Genomic DNA, 22124 nt, shown 5'->3' with positions numbered 1-22124 from the left:
TCCATTCTTCTTATCTGATTTAGAAAGAATAGTATTAAGATGGTAGAGCTCACTGACTTTTGAAAGCATAGTAAGAAACTGATTTGAGCAATATTTCTAACCTCAGATCACTGTTGTATGCCATTTTTAGTTTGAAATTACCCACTGATTCTGCTACAGGAAAATGATGTTAGACAATTTAAGTAATAGCAATCAAAATTAATGAATATGTTTTCATTAAATTCAAATGAACTGAAAGTATTGTCATTGAAATCACGTTTCCCTTATACAGAAGGAACACCTTTTTTTCAATTTTTTTCACAATAATTTTCACATATAATGGGATAGACAAGTCAAAATAAATCCAATGTATTTGACCAACAATTGCCTAATTGGAGATTGAGCTCCAGTTCATTTTTCTTCTGTAAGAGGATATATCTGTTTAAAAACAGAAGGGGAGGAAGTTGATTAACCATGGTTGCTGCAGTGACCAGAAGACTTCTGGAAAGATGGTGGAGTAGGATTCTAGGTTCCTCATCTCACAGATACAACTAGATAACGTTCACATCAGTGTAAACCACCCAGAAAATGACCTGAAGACTGGCAGAATGAACTCCACAACTAAATGAAGAAAAGAAGCCACACTGAAGAGGGTGGGAAGGGCAGAAATGCGGTCAGGAACTAAAGAGAATTGCAGGACTATGGGAAAGAAGGATGCTGTAAACGTGGAGAGAGGAGAGAGATGCCCTCACACCAGGGAGCCTGACTGCAGAAGATGAATCCCCATAACATTTGGTTTTGAAAACCCAGAAGAGCTGAATTTTGTGAGTTCTTACAAAGAGCAAGACTTAAAACCTGGAATTTTAGAAGATCCATTGGCTCAGCTCAGGGAAAGTTGGTGGGAAAGAGGAAACTGAGTCTCTGACCTTAAAGAGACAGTATAACAGCCTGTGGAGATACAGCAAAGAAGCAGCAGTCTAAAATGTGCTTGGGGCATATGTGAGGGAGAGTTATTTGGGTAGAAATCATTGGGGAACTCCTCCAGGAACAATGGAACTAGCAGGTGTCATTTCTCTCCCCTGCCTCCCAGCATAAACACACAGCCACCTGTGAGACTTGCTACCTAACTTGCTAACACTGCTTCCCCACTCCTCCATATTGTGCTCCTGAGAATCCACCCTTCTGGACAGCTTGCCTCAGTCCAGGTGCTGTAGGCCTCCCCCCACAGAGGACCTCAGCATTCAAAGCTTGCTAGCACCACTGCACTGCCCTTCTGTGCTGGGCTTCACCACAGTTGCCCTCTCCCATATGCTTTAGGCCAAAGCCCATATAGGATGGTACTGTAAGCCTGGAAGGGTGCAAGCAGCCCCTACAGTAGCCAGCACCACTCCAAGGTGACTCCTGCCCCAGAAAGAGGGAAAGATAAACACACACACCAGTCAAAGGCCCCAGCATTGGGCTGGAGGCAGATGGTGGTCTGACTGCAGGTCCCACATACCAACAAAAACTTCTCAGAGCACAACACTGCAGGGAAAGCACCCTGAAGTTTTGTGCTACTGCATCTCTGGCAAATACTTGGTCTGACTCAACTCAGCCCAAGGTGTCTGGCCCATTAACACCACAGGGAACAAACACTGCCCACAACAGGTAGAGAGAGCTCTTGTAGATGATTGCACTGAAGGAAAAAACAGTTCAGTCACAACACCAGGGTACATGCATCACACAGAGAAAACACCCCTGAAGTTCCAGGTTCTGGTGAACAGGGGATACTACGTGGTAGGGCACTACAGGACCTCTTCTTCATAAGGCCACTATTTTGAAGTGCAATAGACATAGCTGTCTTAACACATAAAAACAGACACAGAGAGTTAGACAAAATGAAGAGACAGAGGAATATGTCTCAAATTAAAGAATAAGACCAAAGTCATAGCAAGTGACCTAAGTGAAAGATAAGTAATATGCCTGATAGGAAATTTAAAGTAATGATCATAAAGATAATAACTGGATGTGAGAAAAAAGTGGAGGACATCAGCAAGACCCTTAACAGTGAAATAAAAAAGAACAAATCAGAGATGAAGAACATAATAAATGAAAAGAAAAATACACTAGATCAAATAGACTAGATGAAACAAAAGGACAAACCAGTGGCCTGGAGGATAGAGTAATAGAAACTGATCAAGTGAGAGAAAAAAATAATGCAAAATGAGAATAGACTTATGGAACTCAGTGGCACCGTCAAGCATAGTGTCATTGGTATTATAGGGATCCCAGAAGGAGAAGAGAGACAAAAGGGGCAGAAAATGTATTTGAAGAAATAATAGCTGGAAACTTCCTGAATCTGGGGAAGGAAACAGAAATCCAGATGTGGGAGGCACAAAGATCCCTCAACAAAATCAACCCAAGGAGGTCCACACCAAGACATAGTAATTAAGATGGCAAAACATAGTGGTAAAGAGAGAATTTTAAAAGCAACAAAGAGAAGAAAAAAAGAAGAAAAAAAAAGCAGTTACATACAAGGGAAATCCCATAAAGCTATTAGCTAGTTTTTCAGCAGAAACTTTGCAGGCCAGAGGGTAGTGTCATGATGTATCCAAAGTGCTGAAAAGAAAAACTCTGCAGCCAAAAATACTCTATCCAGTAAGGATTTCATTCAGAATTGAAGGAAAGGTAAACAGTTTACCAGAAAAAAATACAAGTTAAAAGAACTCATGACCACTAAACTAGCCCTACAAGAAATGTTAAAAGGGACTCTTTGAGTGGAAGGAAAAGAGTAAAAGCAAGAGTAAAGAAAGTAGGAAGCACAAAAGCAGTAACAATAAGTATATCTGCAAAAAATCAGTCAAGGGACTCAAAAAATAAAAGGATATAAAGTATGACACTATATACGCAGAGGAGTAAAGAATAGTTTCAAACTTAAGCTTCCATTAACTTAATATAGATGACTAAATACAAAGGATGTTATGTATGAACTGAATGATAACAAACCAAAACCAATAATAGATATGCAAAAAATAAAGAGAAAAGATCCCAAGTATCATTAAAGAAAGCCAACTAATCATGAGAGAAGCTAGCAAGAGAAGAAAGGAATGAAGAAAAACCACAAAAAAACCATAAAACAAGGAACACAATGGCGAACTTACCTATCAATAATTACCTGGAATGTAAATGGACTAAACATTCCACTCCAAAGACATTGAGTGACAGAATGGATAAAAAACAAGACCCATCTATATGCTGCCTACAAAAGACTCATTTCAGACTTAAAGGCACATGCACATCGATGGCTGAGTAGTATTCCATTGTATATATATACACCACCTCTTCTTTATCCATTCATCAGTTGCTGGACATTTGGGCTCTCTCCATAATTTGGCTATTGTTGATAATACTGCTATAAACATCAGGGTTCATGTACCTCTTCGAATCTGTATTTTTGTATCCTTTGGGTAAATACCTAGTAGTGTAATTCCTGGATAATAGGGTAGTTCTATTTGTATCTTTCTGAGGAAACTTCAGAGTGGATGCACCAGTTTGCTTTCTCACCAACAGTGCAAAAGAGTTCCTGTTTCTAAAAAAATAAACAAAATAAATAAAATAATAAAATAAAATAAAATAAAATAAAATCTTGCTATTTGCTTGCCATTTGCAATGATGTGGATGGAGCTAGAGTGTAATATATTACATGAAATAAGTCAGTCAGGGAAAGACCATATGATCTCCCTCATATGGAGAATTTAAGAAAGAAAACAAATGAACATATAGGAAGGGGGGAAAGAAAAAAAGAGAGAGGGAAATAAACCATAAGAGACTCTTAACAATAGTGAACAAACTGAAGGTTGATGGAGGGATATGGGTGGGTGATGGGCCAGATAGGTGATGGATATTAAAGAGGGCACTGTTAAAAAATAAATAAATAAAAAATAAAGAGGGCACTGTTGTAATGAACACTGAGTATTTTATGTAAGTGATGAATCACTGAATTCTACTCCAGAAACCAATATTTCACTGTATGTTCACTAACTAGAATTAAAACAAACAAACAAACAAACCAGAAAAGACACATGCAGATTGAAAGTAAAAGGTTGGAGAAACATTTAAGATGCAAATGAATGTGAAATGGAAGCCAGGTAGCAATATTTATATTAGACAAAATAGACTTTAAAACAAAGAGTGTAACAACAGACAAAGAAGGACACTATATAATCATTAAAAGGACAATTCAACAAGAAGATAAAACAATTGTAAATATTTTTGCACCGAACATACTTAAAGCAGTTAATAACAAATATAAAGAAAGTAATTGATAGTAATACAGTAGTAGTAAGGGACCTTAGCATCCCATTTGTAATCAATGGACACATCATCCAAACAGAAAATCAATAAGGAAACATTAGCTTTGAATGACACATTAGACTGATGGTTTTTACAGATATATTCAGAACATTCCATCCTAAAACAGCAGAATACATTCTTTTCAAGTGCTTATGGAACATTCTCCAAAATAGGTCACATATTAGGCCACAAAACAAGCCTCAACAAATTCAGAAAGATCAAAGTCATTCCATGCATCGATTGTATCACAAACTATTAAACAATGAATGAATCAAAAAGAAATTAAAGAAGAAATAAAAGAATACATGGAGACAAATGAAAATGAAAACACAATGGTCCAAAACATCTGGAATTCAACAAAAACTAGTCTACAAGGAAGTTTATAGAAATACAGGCCCACCTCAAGAAGCAGGAAAAATCTTAAGTAAACAACCTAAACTTACACCTAAAGGAGTTAGAAAAAGAAGAACAAACAAAACCGAAAACCAGTAGAAGGAAGGATATAATAAAGATTAGTGTAGAAATAAATGATATAGAAACGAAAAACAAAAACAAAACAACAGCAACAATAGCAAAAACAAAACAAATCAATGAAATAGGACATAGCTGGTTTTTTGAAAAGATCAACAAAATTGATAAACCTCTAGCCAGACTCATAAAAAAGAGAGAGTGAGAGAAATGGAGAGAGGACTCAAAATCAGAAATGAAAAAGGGGAAATAACAACTGATACCACAGAAATACAAAAGATTTTAAGAGATTATGAAAAGTTTTATGCCAACGAATTGGACAACCTAGAAAAAATGGATACATTTCTAGAAATATATAATCTCCCAAATTGAATCAGGAAGGAATAGAAAATTTGAACAGACTGATTTACAGCAATGAAATTAAATCAGTAATCAAAAAACTCTCAACAAACAGAAGTCTAAGACTAGATGGCTTCACAGGTAAATTCTACCAACATCTAAAGAAGTGTTAATACTTACTCTTCTCAAACTACTTCAAAAAAATAGAAGAGGAAGGAAAACTTCCAAATTCATTCTATGAGACCAGTACTACCCTGAGACTAAACCAGATAAATATACTACAAGAAAAAAAAATCACAGGCCAATATAGCTGATGAACATAGATGCAAAAATCTTCTACAAGGTATTAGCAAACCGAATCCAACAGTATATTGAAAAAATCATTCACCATGGTCAAGTGGAATTTATTCCTAGGATGCAAGGGTGGTTCAATATTTGCAAATTGATCAATGTGATACATCACATCAATCAGAGAAAGGGAAAAAACTCTTATAATCATTTCAATAGATGCAGACAAATCATTTAACAAAGTACAATAGCTATTCATGATTAAAAGAAAAAAAAAACTCAGCAAAGTATGTTTAAAGGGAACATAACTCAACATAGTAAAGACCTTATGTGAAAAAACCACGGCTAACATCATACATTTTGGTGAAAAACTGAAAGATTTCCCCCTAAGATCAGGAAAAGACAAGGGCGTCCACTCTCACCACTTTTATTCAATATAATATTGGAAGTGCTAGCCACAGCCATCAAACAACCAAAAGAAGTAAAATGCATCTAAATTGGTAAGGAAGAAGTAAAATGTACACTATTTGCAGATGACATGATACTGTATATAGAAAGCCCTGAAGTCCACCAAAAACTGTTATAACTGTTAAATGAATTCAGTAAGGTTGCAGGATACAGAATTAAAGTACAGAAATCTATTGCAGTTCTATACACTAGTAATGAAGTTATAGAGAAATAAAGAAAGCAATCCCACTTACAACTGCGTCAAAAAGAATAAAATACCTAGAAGTAAACTTAACCAAGGAGGTGAAAGACCTGTATTCTGAAAACTATAAACCACTGATGAATTAAATTGAGGATGACACACAAAAAAATGGAAAGATATTCCATGCTCATAGATTGAGAAAAGAAATATTTTTTAAATGTCCCTACTACCCAAAGCAATGTATAAATTTAATGCAATCCCTGCCAAAATTCCAACAATAGTTTTCATAACTGTAGAACAAATCATCCTAAAATTTGTATGGAACCACAAGACCCAAGATAGCCAAAACAATCTTGAAAAAGGGAAAAAAGTTGGAGGTATCACAATTACAGATTTCAAGGAATACTACAAGGCTGTAGTAACCAAAACAGAGTAATACGGCACAAAAATAGGCACATAGATTAATGGAACAGTATAGAAAGCACAGAAGCACACCAATTATTTTATGGCAATCAATCGACAAAAGAGGCAAGAAAATAAGAATATGCAATGGGAAAAAGACAGTCTCTTCAACAAATGGTGCTAGGAAAACTGACAGCTACATGCAAAAGAATGAAACTGGACCACTTTTTTACACCATGCACAAAAATAAACTCATAATGGATTAAAGATCTAAATGTGAGACTTGAAACCATAAAAATCCTAGAAGAGAGCACAGGCAATAATTTCTCTGATATCGGCCACAGAAACATTTTTCTAGATATGTCTACTGAGGTAAGGGAAATTAAAGCAAAATTAAATTGGGACTACATCAAAATAAAAATCTTCTGCACAGTGAAGGAACAATCAACAAAACTAAAGGGCAACCTACTGAATGGGAAAAGATACTTTCAAATGACATATCTGATGAAGGGTTAGTTTCCAAAGTACGTAAAGAACTGATACAACTTAATACCCAAAAGACAACATGATTAGAAAATGAGCATAAGACATGAATAGACATTTCTCCAAAAAAGACATCCAGATGGCAAGCAGACACATGAAAAGATGCTCACCATCACTCATCATCAGGGAAATGCAAATGAAAATACAATGAAATATCACCTCACAGCTGTCAGAATGGCTAAAATTAAAAACACAAGAAACGAGCGTTGGTGAGGATATGGAGAAAAAGGAACCTTATTGCACTGTTGTTGGGACTGCAAACTGGTATACCCACTGTGGAAAACAAAATGGAGTTTCCTCAAAAATTAAAGACAGAACTACTCTATGATCCAGAAATTGCACTACTGGGTATTTACCCAAAGAATACAAAAACACTAATTCGAAAAGATAAATGCACCCTGTATTTATTGCAGCATTATTTACAATAGCCAAATTATAAAGGCAGCTCAAGTGTCAGTGATAGATGAATGAATAAAGAAGATGTTTTATGTTTACATACAATGGAATATTTTTCAGCCTAACAAAGAATGAAATCTTGCCATTTGCCACAATATGGATGGAGCTAGAGAGTATAATCCTAAGTGAAATGTCAAAGACAAATACCATATGATTTCACTCATATGTGGAATCTAAGAAACAAAACTAATGAACAACGTGGGGAAAAAAAGACGGAGAACCAAACTAAGAAACAGACTCCTAACTATAAAGAACAATGTGATGGTTACCAGAGGTGGGGTAGGTGGGGGAATTGGTGTAATAGGTGATGGGGATTAAAGAGTATATTTATCATGATGAGCATGGTAATGTATAGAATTGTTGAATCACTAGATTGTACCTGAAACTAATATAACTTACTGTATGTTAATTACACAGGAATTAAAATTAAAAAATAATAGAATAACATTTAAATGCAAAAAATATTTTGCACTTAATGCACTTTAACCTTTAGCATCTTTTTGGGCTTACCTAATCAGTGTTTTTCAGGCAAAGACCAAGACCAAGTGGGACTTGGAGGAGCAATAGATGTGTAGTTTAGACAGAAGAAATACTCTGTGCAAGAGCCTAGAGGTAAGTCATATCAGGGACCAGCAAATAATTCTACATAGGTAAAATGTTGAACACTGATGTAAATGTAACAGAATGTGCAATGTTTCTAAGGAGGATCCATGTCCTGAAAGCACTGGAATTTGGTACATTATTCTAAGAGCGATGGGATTTCACTGACTTTATGAAAGGGAGGACATGTTCAAATTTTCATTTTACAGCATTCTTGCCTTATGTTGAGAAAATATTGATAGCAATAACTGTGTTGGTTTGAAGAGAGAGAAAGCAATTCAAATACTGTAGTAATTATTCTTGAAAACGATGCTAGTTCCTGAGCCACTTAGATGTCAGAGGAATTAGAATTGGGATGATTTAAAAGCATAAAGAAGAAAGCAGTGAAAAGTCATTGATTAGATAGATGAGACATTGGAATTAGAAGAAAAGAGTTAAGTATGATTCATTGAATTTTGACTTCCTGACTTCTGATTCTAAGTGAATTTTGGATTTCAGTACATTCAGTAAAGGTGATAGCATCTTATAAACCTACAGTTTTTGGAGGAGGAGCTATAAATGGGTCTTTTCAAGCACAACCACCATGTCTTACTTTCTACAATAAATAAGATGTAGAGTAATAAAACCAGAAGTGGTTTTCTCATGACATTGCTTGGTGCTTTACCTTATTAGTAGTAATGGATATGAATTTTAATCCACAAATTAAGGTATGCATGAAATTTTATTTTCTTTTTCTGTAAGTAAACACAAATTACATCCTAAGTGCCAATGTTGTTAATTGACAGATATTTAATCTTCCCTTGCACTACAGCTTAGTTCCTGAAGACTTATGTTGTATCACAGAAATAGAAAATTAGAGCTACGGGTATCAGAATGTGGAAGAGCTTTGTCCATACAGAGATGACTGTCCTAGCTTAGCTTTTCTCTCAAGAGGCCCTGCTATTCTGTGTCAATTCCCAGTTCTTGTCCTTAAGGCTCCTTTAATCCTAGTGCTTTTCATGGCAATTAAAGCTTCTCTCAGGTGCCCTGAAATTCATTTTGCTACTCTTCTCCCACCATTGGTAAGAGAAAACCTGGTGAGATTTCTAAGACTTGTCTGCCGAGATGATTAAGAGAGTATTTCACTCTAATTTTCTAAGAATCTCTACGAGAGGGAACATCTGTTTTGTTTTGCTTTGTTTTTCTTTTGGATGTCTCAAATCTGTAAGGGAATATACTCATTTCCTGACCCTGCTCTGCCCTGCTTCTTACCACTAATTGGCTCAACCACTGTGGGAAAGGCAGGGTGTCTGAGTGACCTGCTCTGGGGTCCCTTACTTTCTTCCCTTCTCTTCACATTGTTCACTCCTATGGGGTATACATAGATGATTGAGATATAGAAATAAAAATGCAGATAGAAAAAAAATTAGAGAGATGTATATGATCAATGGGTGAACTATCTTTCAAACCACTATCTCTTGCCCCTTGATGTCCCCCTCTGCTCTTTATCAAGTATAATTCCACAGTCAATTCTTAGAGTCTGTCTTTTGTTTAATCCCTCACCAGGACTGTCTTGCCTCATTTGTTTTACACACTTGTCTAAACCAAAACCATGATGAAATCCTTAACTCTGTCTACTTTGTGTTTGTCTTGTGCAGCTTCACATGGCTGGAGGGAAAACCTACAACCACATGGACTGAATCACAGTTAATATGTGTGTGGCTTCTTAGGGCTTCCTGGCTCTCAAGCTATGCTCTGCTAATTTACTTGCGGTCCCACTATCAAAAATCACTATTTCACACCTTTTTCACTCTAGTCAGTCAGTCTGTATTTCCTTTCACACTTATCTTCACCTGATGTCCTTACTTGTACTTCCCTAGGGTAATTGGAAACAACTCCATAGACTCTTATCATAGTGTCTACTCACCTACCTGCACAAATATCTACACTTATTTTTTGCCTAGTTATACATAATTCCTCTCAAACCCATCCCTTTAGTTGAACATTAGATCCTATACCTCAGAACCATAATATAATTTTCTTTTCTCTCCAACAACTTAATATCAGAGCAGTAATGTTTTCTACTTTCTCATCACTCTAATCACAACTTCATGGCTTTAAATGTTATCTACACATTGATAACTGATTTTTTTTTTCCTCCAGTACAGTTCCACATCCAGATATTCCATCCCTCTTGGCATTTCCACTTGGATATCTAATATATATCTCAAACTTAAGATAAATATATATCTCAAACCAAGGTAAAATTGTTGCTCTTGCCCCTAAAACTAGTTCCATCAATAACTTTTCTTCAATTGGTTAACAACAACTTTATCTTTCTGCTTGTTTGGCAAAACAAAATATTTTTTGGGGAAAAATATTTTGAAGTCGTTCTTGATTTTTCTTTCTCTTATATCCTATATTGAATATATCACAAGTTTTATTTGCTCAATGTTCAAAATACATCCAAAGTACTGTCACTTCTTGTCACTATGTTACTACCACTCTGACCTAAGCCATTATCATTTCTCTTGGATCAGTGCAGATAGACTTCTAACAGATTATCCTGCTTCCATGCCTGGTCTTCTACCATCTATTCTTTGGCCAGAGTAAGTGGATCATGTTACTCTTCTGTCAAATGTCTCACAATTGTTCCTCATACCACAAATGCAGCATAAAAGTCATTGAAATGGTCTACAAAGTCCTTCTACAATCCCCATTATCCCTGGTGGGTGGTGACTTCCTATTACATCTGACTTCATCACTCACGTCTCACTCATTGCTGATTCATTCCCTGCTATACCAGCTTCTGCTTTGCAGCTAAAATATATTGGAAATATTCCTACCTTAATATATTTTCTCTAAATATTTCCTTTGACTGGATCACTCAATCCCCAGATAGTCACCTAATTCCATCACTTCAAATCTTGGCCTAAATCTTATCTTTTCTATTAGGTCTACACCTTCCTATTTTATTTAGTACTACAGATTTCCCTCCTAGGTGGACCACTTTAAATCCCCTTTAGCCTGCTCATTTCCTCTTTTTTAAAAAATATAACATACTTATTTACTATATTTACTGGTAATTTTCATCTCATCTCTGTAATAAAAGGGCTGATATTTCTGCTACTTTTTCATTGATATATCCTAAATGACGAAAACAAAATCTGAAGCATAGTAAGTGATAATAAATATTTACTAAGTTAAAAAATGCATGGGTGAAATCTATTACTTTTGCCTTTATTTTCTTAAGGGCATTTCTATTTGTAGTATAAACATCTTCTTTTCCCTTTTCCTGTAGCATCTCATCCTGAGATCATGAAGATCATTAGGTCTAACTGATTAAATGAGATAGAGGCCAGGGATATAAAGAAAAATACCTTAAAAATTATCTATTAGTACATCAGATGTTATCTAGAGGTTGTTTGTTAATTTAGTCCTTAGAACCATCTGAAGATTGAATTAAGACTCACATTTTCTTTAGAAGGAATAAGATATTCAGTAAAATAGAGTAACATAACCAAGGCCATACACCAAGAAAGTGGCACAATTACTGTTTGATCAGAAGTATTTTCAACTTTATTCCCTTCATTTCACACGGAGAACGATGATCATCTTCTACTTTTTATGTCTTAATTCTTTTCTGAAGGCCCTGTTTTTTCATATGTTTTCTACTTTCTCATCACTCTAATCACATTCTTTAGGCTATAAATTCAGTCAATGATTACAGCCTGTTCCCCCAAATCAGAGCACATTTGTGTATCAAGTCTTGGTTTCAATTTGGGTGTATAAATATGGTAATATGTGTCACAGGATTATTTCTTTTGAAGCAACACTTGTTCATTCCAGCAATGTAATAACAGTGATATTGGTGCTTGCCTTGGCATGACTACTATATTTAACTCTCTCTATGATGACCAGGAGGAAATATGTATTTGCTCCCAGATTGCTTGCTTGCATTCCTCCTTTGTGTTTCTGTTCTGTTCTTAATGTCTCTCTCCCTTTTACATTTATAAGAACCCTACTAAGTGTGACATATTAGGCGCTTGGAAGCACAAATGTAAAGGCAACTATAGTCAAGACATTCAGAGTACAAATTGAAGAGATACTTGCATACATCAGACTGTGATACATTTTTATCCAAATGCTTTGATGTAGATACATACAAACAGGAGAGAATTAGGTTTTATTAGCATCTCATTATTTTTCTAAACATATTTTTCATTTGTTTCTGTGCATGCTTATATAAAAAATGATTTTAAACCGAATCTTTGTCATTAAAAAAAATCCAATTTCTGTTTTTAAGTGTGATTATTAACAAAGAGATACAGGAATTACTTGTCACATATTCTCTAAAATTTTAAAATTTTTATTTAAATAATATTTAAGATATTGTCATATAATTTTGTTTCAACCTTTGAGAAAAATGTTCTACAGAGACTGAGCACATTGTAAAGCATTTTGCAGGCTTAAACCAGAACTATTTTAAGGACAATTTAACATTAAGCTAGAAGATGCTTTAAATAGTAGTAGCATGCCTTTTGAATTTAATGGCTGCACAACTTCAATCACCAATACTTTCTCAATTTTTTTTTCAAACTGAAAACTAAAAAGGGGTGTTAAATACTCCACCCAGATAAAACCTAGATGAAACTTTTGTTCCAGATATTGTTATACTTGTTTGACTGAGTCAAGTTCAATATTATTGTGAATGTCAGGAGGAATTTGGCATCAGTGCTGCACATATTTCGTTTGAAAATGTGTATTTAAACAGCTGAGTCAACATAGAGGCATCTGTGCATCTTTCTACTAACAAGGGGTCCAAAGTGTGTCTTCTAGACATCATTGCTACCAAGGACCAGTGTGGCAAATCCTGGAAGAAGTGAAAATAATACATTCATCACTCAGAAGGCAATGTTTCCAGTTGATTTGGGGGAAGAAATAAGAGCAAATTCATAGAATTACATAGGAGCAGAAATATAGAAATTTTTCATGTGATCATCAAGCATTTTTGAACTCCTATCTTTGGCTTGGGAAATTTCTCCTGTTACAAAGCCAAAACTTACCTTTCTAGTCATAAGACCAGAGATACATAGGTCAGTGATTGAAAAATGAGAAAACAGAAATGCACAGAATTCATCTTTTCCTGAGGAGAAACTGGAGATATCCAGCTTTGGGAGGACAGCAGAATCAGGAGTTTTGCTATCCAATCCCTTTATATACCAATGAAAGCACATACGGATATGATGAGCTACCCAGCGCAGAATGGTGGCAGCAGTAATGTCTTCCATCAAGCAATGCCCATATTGTTCTAAGTGCTTTTTCTGGTTGAGTAACTTCCCATGCCAAACTCTGGCACTCTTGGAAAGTCCATGAGGTATAAAATATTATTTAATACATTTACTGTCTGATTCCACCCTGATGTTTGTAACCAAGAGCTCTGTCTGATGCAAATGTCTTTGTATCATGGCTCAACTTTTCCATGACTCTCTTGACAATTTTTTCAATTTCCTTGTTTTTCTGTTTCGGTCACAATCTTCTAGAAAAATACACACACTCAAAACTTTCATTCAGGGTTTGGTTTCCTCTTTGCCTTTATGCAGACTTTCTGAGTGCTCCAGGAAAAAAAAAAATCACATAGCTAGGCTTGCTGATACTGTGACAAATTCATATTAATCAACCTCAATCAGGCCCTCCTTACCAACATTTAAACAGTCTCAAAGTTCTAAAATATTGCAAATTATATATTCCCACTGCATTTTAACTACATTAACTACACATATATCTTTCTTTTGATATGATCCTGATAGGCCTTTGTCACTTTTAACAACTTTGAGGCCCTTGTGTTGAAGTGGCTCCACCCTATAATGAGGGTAAGACAGGGAAGGGATGACTTGGGTTGGCAAACCAGAGAGTTCCCAGTGGGACCAGTTCAAGAAGCGGTGTTTATCTTGCCGAGAATGGGCTGGATGAGTCTGTGTTTACAGTCAAGTTAAGAAAATTATTCCTTGACTTCCCTGACACATAACCTCTGACTTTTCCTGTCTCTTTTTCTTTTTTTCTCAATCTGAGCTCTAATTCCCAACACTCAACAATCAAATAATCATTCAGCAGTCTCAATGTATTTTAAGCTTTGTGCAGCCACACCTGGATGTTACTTGACATTACTATAAATGGAATTTAAAAAACTAATTTCGTGGAATCAGTTACTGGAAATTAATAGTCATATTGTGGTAGAAGGCATAGGTTGAGAATATAGAATGATTATATATAAGGGCTTGGTCACAGAGCTTAAAAAACAGTCTTAAGAGCCCAAGACCACCAATCCATTTTTTTATGATCAGGAAATAACATTTTATTCACTGTTTAACAAATGAAAAATAGTACTTCATTGGAATGGTATTTTGAATATCTCTACTACCTATTAGATTTGAATACTTACCACTTGATTTACCCTAAGTCTGTTTATAATTTACTGAATTATTGATTTAGATTTTTGTGTTTTCCATATGAATTTAAATTATTTAATAATATATCTGTCTTCTCTTCTAGTATTTGCTTCTTTTTTCCAGTTTTATATTTGCTTTTATTATGTGTGTGTTTTACTTTTTTTCATTTTTTTCACCATAAACTTTTCGACTATTATTTAGTCAAAGCTGTGCTTTTCTCTCTCTCTTTTTAAAATGTTTTATTTATTCATGAGAGTCAGAGAGAGAGAGAGAGAGAGAGGCAGAGGGAGAAGCAGGCTCCCCACAGAGCAGGGAGCCTGATGCGGGACTCGATCCCAGGACCCAGGGATCATGACCTGAGCCGAAGGCAGACGCTTAACCATCTGAGCCACCCAGGCAACCTGTGCTTTTCTCTTTGAGATCATTTTGATTTTAGAAACTCATTTTCTTTCTAGGCAAGAGGGTTAGTATTGAATCTTACTTATAATTTGTAAAATTATTTGCTTGTTCCTCATTTTTATTTTTAGATGATAAGAATTAGGACAAAAGTGATTTAGTGACTTCCAATATCTTATTAGTTATTAGTTGCAAACTAAAGAAAAATAAATGGTTCTTTTTTCTCCCAGTTTAATCTTTCACATTTTTCATTAACAGATTGAAACATATATGTTTAAAAGGAAAATTGTACTTTCCCCTTTGAAACATTAGATTTCTAGCCTTTAGTTACCACAAATCCTCTTCATTTCTGGTCAAACTGCCTATGCCTTTTTTTTTAAAGTGGATCAAAATTAAATGCATTTGCGATAGCATTTTCTAAAAATATAAGTAAACAGAAAATGTCACACATAAATTTTGTATAGTATAAATATATAAATTAACCCATATTATGTAAACTTAGTATACCAGCTCATGTAGAATAGTTACTAGATCATTAAATGGTAGAATAAAAGCAGACATTGTGGGCATTTGTTTTAAAATTCTAATTATCGCAGATCTCTCTCTATGTGGTTACCTAATCTATAATCAGTTTAATGATGAACAAGCATGATTCTTGGTATATAATAATAAACTTCCTTCCTTCCTTTCCCTATTTTTTCTTTCTTCTCTCTCTCTCTCTCTTTATCAATCTTCCTTAATGTTAATATTTAGAATTTGCTGTACCCACTTGCTAAGATGACATCATTCTTACATAATTAAAAATGCTTTGCTATTACTTCAAATCCCCAAACCCAATCTCAGTTTAGTAATAAAAATGAACAAGTACTTTAAATCATCAAAAACTTCAATCTTTAATTAAAGTTTAGATTTTTGCACATCTCATTGCTTTGGCCTGTTTCTGATTGGCAATGGTTTCAAGGCTATTCTCCATGGGCTAGTCATGTTTCTGTACATCTTGAGAGTAGAGGCACTGACTGCCTTTATTCTTGAATATCTTTTCAAAGATATTTGCATAGTGAACAACCCTGGAAGAGAGAGATTATGTCTCCCTCTGGAGAAGAAGGTAGGGTTTTATTGTTTTGCTTTATGTCCATTTTTAAAAATACCTTTATTATTGCAAGTAATGTTTCCAACTGAGACAAAGGAGATGTTTGTTTTCTGAGGTTTATTCGGAGATGTTTGCTTGCAGCCTATTATAAAAGTGAGGTTTCCTATGTCAAGATTCTTCACCACATATTATGCAAACCCACTACAGTCTCAATATCTATCCAGGCCCATGACATATAGAGAACTGGCACAAACATAAGTTCATGTTGCCACCTTTGCCATGCATATTCATTGCCATGAATAATATTTTCCTGTCTATAACTGTCTATAACTGAGGAATCTTGTTTTGTAACAACATCCCTGAATCTCTAATCCTTCACAGTTCATTAGCTACCTGTGGGTAACAATAGATTTGGTTCACTGTCTCTGTGTCTTGCTTTACCCATTTCCCTCTATCTTGGAAATTCTGGTTTCTGACCATTTTGGGACCAAAGATATAGAGATAAGGGGGTAAAAGAGAAAGGTGAAATAAATTTTGAAGTTCATTGCTCTTGGCATTATATTATCTAGAGGTGTCAGGAGTTTAAAATTATTTCTTTCACTTACGTTATGCATTTATGGGGTCTTCAGAGATAGTCATCCCCAAACTGGAATTTCCCATTTACAATGTCCTTGATATGAAAGAATATATGCCTAGCTAGTCTTTAACTGCTACTTTTACGGACTTAGGAATTTGGCATTAGCTTGCCAAAACAAATGGTCCTCTTGAATGACACATCAATCCACCCCGTACTGACTCATTTTCTTTCCTGGACATCATTTTTTACACAAGGTATTTACCCCAACAAAAGGGCTGTTAACACATAAAGCCATAGATGCAGCAACATGCCTTTACTTCCATTTCAGAAAAACTATGTAGCCAGGCTTGTGCTCTCTTGGTTTCTCAAGAATAAGGCAAAACCGAGAATACGGTGTCCCTAAAAATTCATAGGATACATAAAATCTTCAAGTTTCCTTTGAAAAATTTTTATCTCAACTTGAAATTAAGAGAATCTTAATATAACTTCTCTCACATTGGGAGGAAGTAATGAAAAGTACACAAAACTCAACTTATTATTATTTTTTTTTACAAAGAAGTACTTTTCTCAAATTCCAGCCCCTGAAATTTATATTCTAAAATATGGGTGAAGGGACTAATGAAAAAGTGAGGAGTCTTGACCCACGTTTGCAAGTCGTATATGACAGACTTTGGAATGTGACTTCTATTTCTTGGAGACTCAGTTGAAACTGAGTTCAAAATTGTTCTAATTATGAAACTGATACATTTATTTTGGCTAACAATATAGTAGCCCAAGTGCTGTACTACACCACAAGGGCTATTATTTTTAAAAATCAATTTGTTTTCTTTCTCGACTTTGCTCCCTGTCTTTTAAAAATACAAATACAAGTGAGATAAAAGGTAAAAGAGAGGGAAGTAAATGAAAAACAGAAAAAAATGTAACCAACTTGAATATTTGATAATATTCTGATAGTATCACTGCTCCTGGGTGCAAAGTGAATATATTTTCTTTCATTTATTCTGTAGTACTTGTGGGGATTTAGCATTGGCTACAGGGGCTAGTCTAGAAATAACCTAGATGAAGCTTTGACCAAATTAGAAAGTTATTGTTTTAATAGTTAACAGAGCAATATGAAATATAGGGAACTTCATTAGCCCTTGTTAAGATTATAGTTATGTTTCTTTCAGGCCTCAGAATACATGTTTAGTTTGATTTTAAATTAATTTCTTTTTGAGTATTGAACAAGTATCTAGTGGGAACTTTACTATTACAATTAGTAAGACAATCCATTATGCGGAGTTTTCTAGGGAGCTGACACAATATTGAGAAGATTTCTATGCCAAATTGAATGTTGAGGAGCTAGAGATTATTGTTTGTCTCTCTCTGACAACAATGAAGCATAGCAAAGCATAATGGTGGATAGGCCATAACTGGTGACAGGTGACTGAATGCAAATATCACTGGTATATATTGCACATGCTTGCTTGCCTTTTTTTTTCTCCCCAATCTCCAAGTACTGGCAAGAAACCTTGCCAGGAAGAAGAGTGACCACATTAGGGAATTGGGGTTTTGTCCTACAAAGCTGTTATCTCCAAACATTTTTGACCATGTGATCAAAGATGATGCTATTTTCTCAAACTCCCTCATAAATGCTGTATTACTAGACTCAGTCAGGAAAACAGAATAAAAGACTTTAACACAGGAATTAGGATTTACATGAGAGAAATGAGAAAGGTAGAAAACACTTATCAGTATAGAACACAACAAGGACCAACATAGCTGCAGCTAGAAGGTCAAATCAGTAGAGACTGAGGCCCTTAACTGGATTTATTAGAGCAGGTGATTCTCAAAAGAACCTGCTGCGATCCTCAAGAACATCCCTTCTCTCTGTCAACAGCATCCTAGCAGATTGTAGATAAGCAATCCCAAACTCTGTGAATCTCATATTTGTTCACACATATGACCACCTCTCAGGAATCACATCATTTATTTCTGTTTCCCTTGCCCAATTTCAACAGGAGTTTGTGTTATTGTCATTCTGACTAGGTATCACAGAGGGAAGGAAGGAGATGCTGACAAACATGGTTCCAGATTTCTTCTCTCTACGTTATAAAGAACATCACGGGGAGTAATGCCAGTTTGACAAAAATTCAAAGCAATGTATGGGGTAGAAATTGCCATCAGCTGTTTAATAGAGGAAGAATCTAAAGTTTGTAGAGTTACAGTGGCTTGCCTAAAAATGGTCAAATATGAAAGGAAATAATCAAACCCAGTATAGTTTAACTTCAAAGAAAGTGTTATTTTGTTGATTATGCTGATTGTTTTGTTGCCTTCTTAACATCAGGGATTTTGTTGAATACGAACTTCACATTAGATTTACATAGGGCTTCTAAAAATTATAAGTGGCTATGTGCAGCTCCAGAGATTGTAATTTCACTGCCCTGTGTTAGAATTAATGTTATTTGATTTCTATGAAAACATCCTAAGGGACTCTGGAGCACAAGCAGGTATGAGAAAAACTGAAGTAAATCAGACTTATATTCATCCAGTATCTTCAAACTGTGGATCATGGCACACAGGTGGGAATAAATTTTCTTTTCATGAGCCTTTAACATTTAAAAGAATTCAAATCCATTCTTGTTCTTCCAAGTACATTATAGACAATTCTATGAATTATTGTTAGTATTATTATTATTTTATTTTCCATATCTTAATGGCTTATATATATCAATGATTATTTCCATTTGTGACTCATACATGCTGCTAAAAAAATCAGACAAGTATTCCATTCTGAATTTTGGCGTTTTTTCACAGTTACAAAACTCTCACTGCAAATTTATGTAACTAAACAGATTGCTCAAAGATTTCTGGGAAAATTTCTAATTGTACAGGCAATATTTTTATGTTTAGTGGATTTTGTCTTCCAAATATTGTTTTCTTATAATTTATTATAATAATAAGTGATTTGATATGTAGGGAATTACTTAGGATCATTACTGATGAAAGAATTAGTAAAGTTTTAAAAAGTGAGAAAGACAAGACATAAAAATGCATATACTGAAAAAATTTGCATTTTTAAAAGATTTTATTTTTTTATTTATAGAGTGTGTGTGAGCAGGAGGAAGGGCACAGGGAGAAAGAGAGAGAGAATCTTAAGCAGACTCCCTGCTCAACGCAGAGCCAGAAGCAGGGCTCCATTTCAGCACCCTGCAATCATGACCTGAGCTGAAATCAAGAGTCAGAGGCTTCACTGACTGAGCCACCCAGCTGCCCCAAAATTTGCACGGTTTTTGACCTGGTTTTTACATACTGCAACTGTAATACACATTTAAATTCTATTTAAATTCTATTATGGGGGGGTGCCTGGGTGGCTCAGTTGGTTAAGGGGCTGCCCTGGGCTCAGGTCATGATCCCGGGGTCCTGGGATCGAACTCCATGTCGGGCCCCCTGCTCAGCGGAGAGCCTGCTTCTCCCTCTCCCTCTGCCTGCCATTCTGCCTACTTGTGCTGTCTCTTTATCTCTCTGTCAAATAAATAAATAAATTTTTTTAAAAAAATAAAAAAATTCTATTATGGATATTTATCTCTATACATTTATCGGTACTATTTTTCATCAAGTCTATGATGTCATTGGTTGTAAGAGATGCCATTTTCATGTATAACTAAGAGAATAAAGAAACTGCTAAGAGAATTATGACACAAGCTTTATTATCACACAGAATGCTTATTTTGTACCCTTTGACAAATCTCTTAATCTTATTTAGAAACAGATTTTTATCCTTAAAGAAAGGAAGATATGGCCAAATTAAATTAGTTTAAGTGATAGATCTTACACATGTCCATTCTCTTCCATTTCTGCATACATGAAAGGCTAAGATCCTCAGTCCCATACTGTGGGTTATTGCCATGTCCATAAACCTGACAATAAAATGGGAATAGAAGTGAAATGTGAAGTTTCTGTCCTGAAGTAGTGAAAAGCTCAGTCATGGCTCTCCAGTTTCTCTCTTCCCCAGCCACAGCAATAGTGGACAAAACTTCATGCAAAAGTGTTAGAGCCACAGGTTTGAGGCAACTTGAGCTATTGATTCACTACACAGAAGACAGTTGCCCCAAAAAGTGAGCTACACTTAAAAAAGAATTTGCATGAATGAAAAATAAATTTGTATTGCCTTAAATCACTGAAATGCTGTTACTACAGCCTAACATATCCTATTCTGATAAATATAAAAATTAGCACAACAGTAGGGCAATGGCATACAAAGCCTAAAATATGGGGTGCCTGGGTGACTCAGTCAGTTAAGCGTCTGTCCTCGGCTCAGCCATGATCCCAGGGTCCTGGGATTGAGCTCCACACCTGGTTCCCAGATCAGTGGGGAGCTTGCTTCTCTCTCTCCCCTGCCCTGTTCGTGCTCTCTCTCTCTCTCTCAAATAAATATATTTTTAAAAATCGTAAAAACAAAACAAAATAAAAACAAAACCTAAAATACGTGGTGGGCAGTGAGTGGTGAAGGAACCAAGATGAGGGGCTGAAGTGATGGCGTTCCATGGTTCAGTGACAAAACATTCACTAACATTACTGCATATGCTACCATGGGAAGTTGATTATGTTTTTATTGAAATTGCAGTGTGCTTTGATTGTTATCCATGGTATTTTTGCTAGGTATCACCAGAATTGAATGAGCATGGTAAAGAATGGGTTGATTTGTATGCACATATGAGAAGAAAAAAAAAGTCCAGAAGTTCAGGGAATTGTAGAAGTAGAAAAGACAGATGCTTTTCCATTCTAAAGAGTAAATAAGTTTGAGAAAGCACGAGAAGGAAACACACAATAAAGAATTTCAACTGAGCAAATTTCCCTATTATACCAATAAGACTAAAGGTGTTGAGTTTAGTAAATCTGATACAATGATTTTGGACAAAGAATTGGTAATTATGAGGTACCTTAAAAATGATAGCATCTTAAATAATTTTTGAGCCATCAGTAGACAAAGAAAGTCCTCAAAGAAAGCATATTTCCCAATATCAACTTCAGATTGGCCAAGGAATATAATAAAAAGAAAGAAACCTCTTTCCCACAGGGTGAAACCAACAGCTCCAGAGGAAAAAGAAGGAAGCTACTCACAGAGAACAAAATCAGCATCTAAACAGAAAACAAGAACATTCTCTCCCCAGAACTGGAATACTCGGTGCACATAGGATTTCATAATGTATGGACCAGTGGTCATATGTCTTTATGTGGCCTCTTGCTGAACAGGTAATTGAATTTTGGTATTAGGGATATGAAAGATGGATAATTTTTCTTCTTGGTTTAGTGTTTTTGTTCATGGGTCCTCAGATCAAGAATGACCTTGTCTAAAAAAGATACAAAAATTACTGTATATTACAGCTGTTGCCCTTTGAACTCTTAACTTGGGATTGAATGGTATTCAGGGTTTGCCTTCCTTGAGGAGGGTTCTATCAATGTCTGGAATAAATCAAATATTTGATGACCAGAAGTGGACTGTGATTGACATTATTTGTGTTCATCAATATCAAGTTTATTTCCATTTCCCACAATAAAGGCATCACATTCTAGATTGTCTGCACTCAAGTGGGC

General features: G+C 35.4%; 1 long non-coding RNA gene across 1 annotated transcript in view; it reads left to right on the top strand.

Annotated features, from left to right (window-relative positions):
- Nucleotides 1-21705, top strand: part of LOC112835444 (uncharacterized) — a 30972-nt gene extending 9267 nt beyond the window's left edge. The window contains exons 3-4 of the long non-coding RNA XR_003211235.2: nucleotides 7985-8068; nucleotides 21607-21705. This is a non-coding gene — a long non-coding RNA (uncharacterized lncRNA). The remainder of the gene's footprint in view (nucleotides 1-7984; nucleotides 8069-21606) is intronic.
- The last annotated feature ends 419 nt before the right edge of the window (nucleotides 21706-22124 follow it).

This window comes from Callorhinus ursinus, unplaced genomic scaffold (assembly GCF_003265705.2).
Source record: "Callorhinus ursinus isolate GAN/ISIS: 27379988/994484 unplaced genomic scaffold, GSC_fseal_2.0 scaffold4, whole genome shotgun sequence".
Lineage (NCBI taxonomy): Eukaryota > Metazoa > Chordata > Mammalia > Carnivora > Otariidae > Callorhinus > Callorhinus ursinus.
This window is presented reverse-complemented; position numbering and strand designations above follow the sequence as displayed.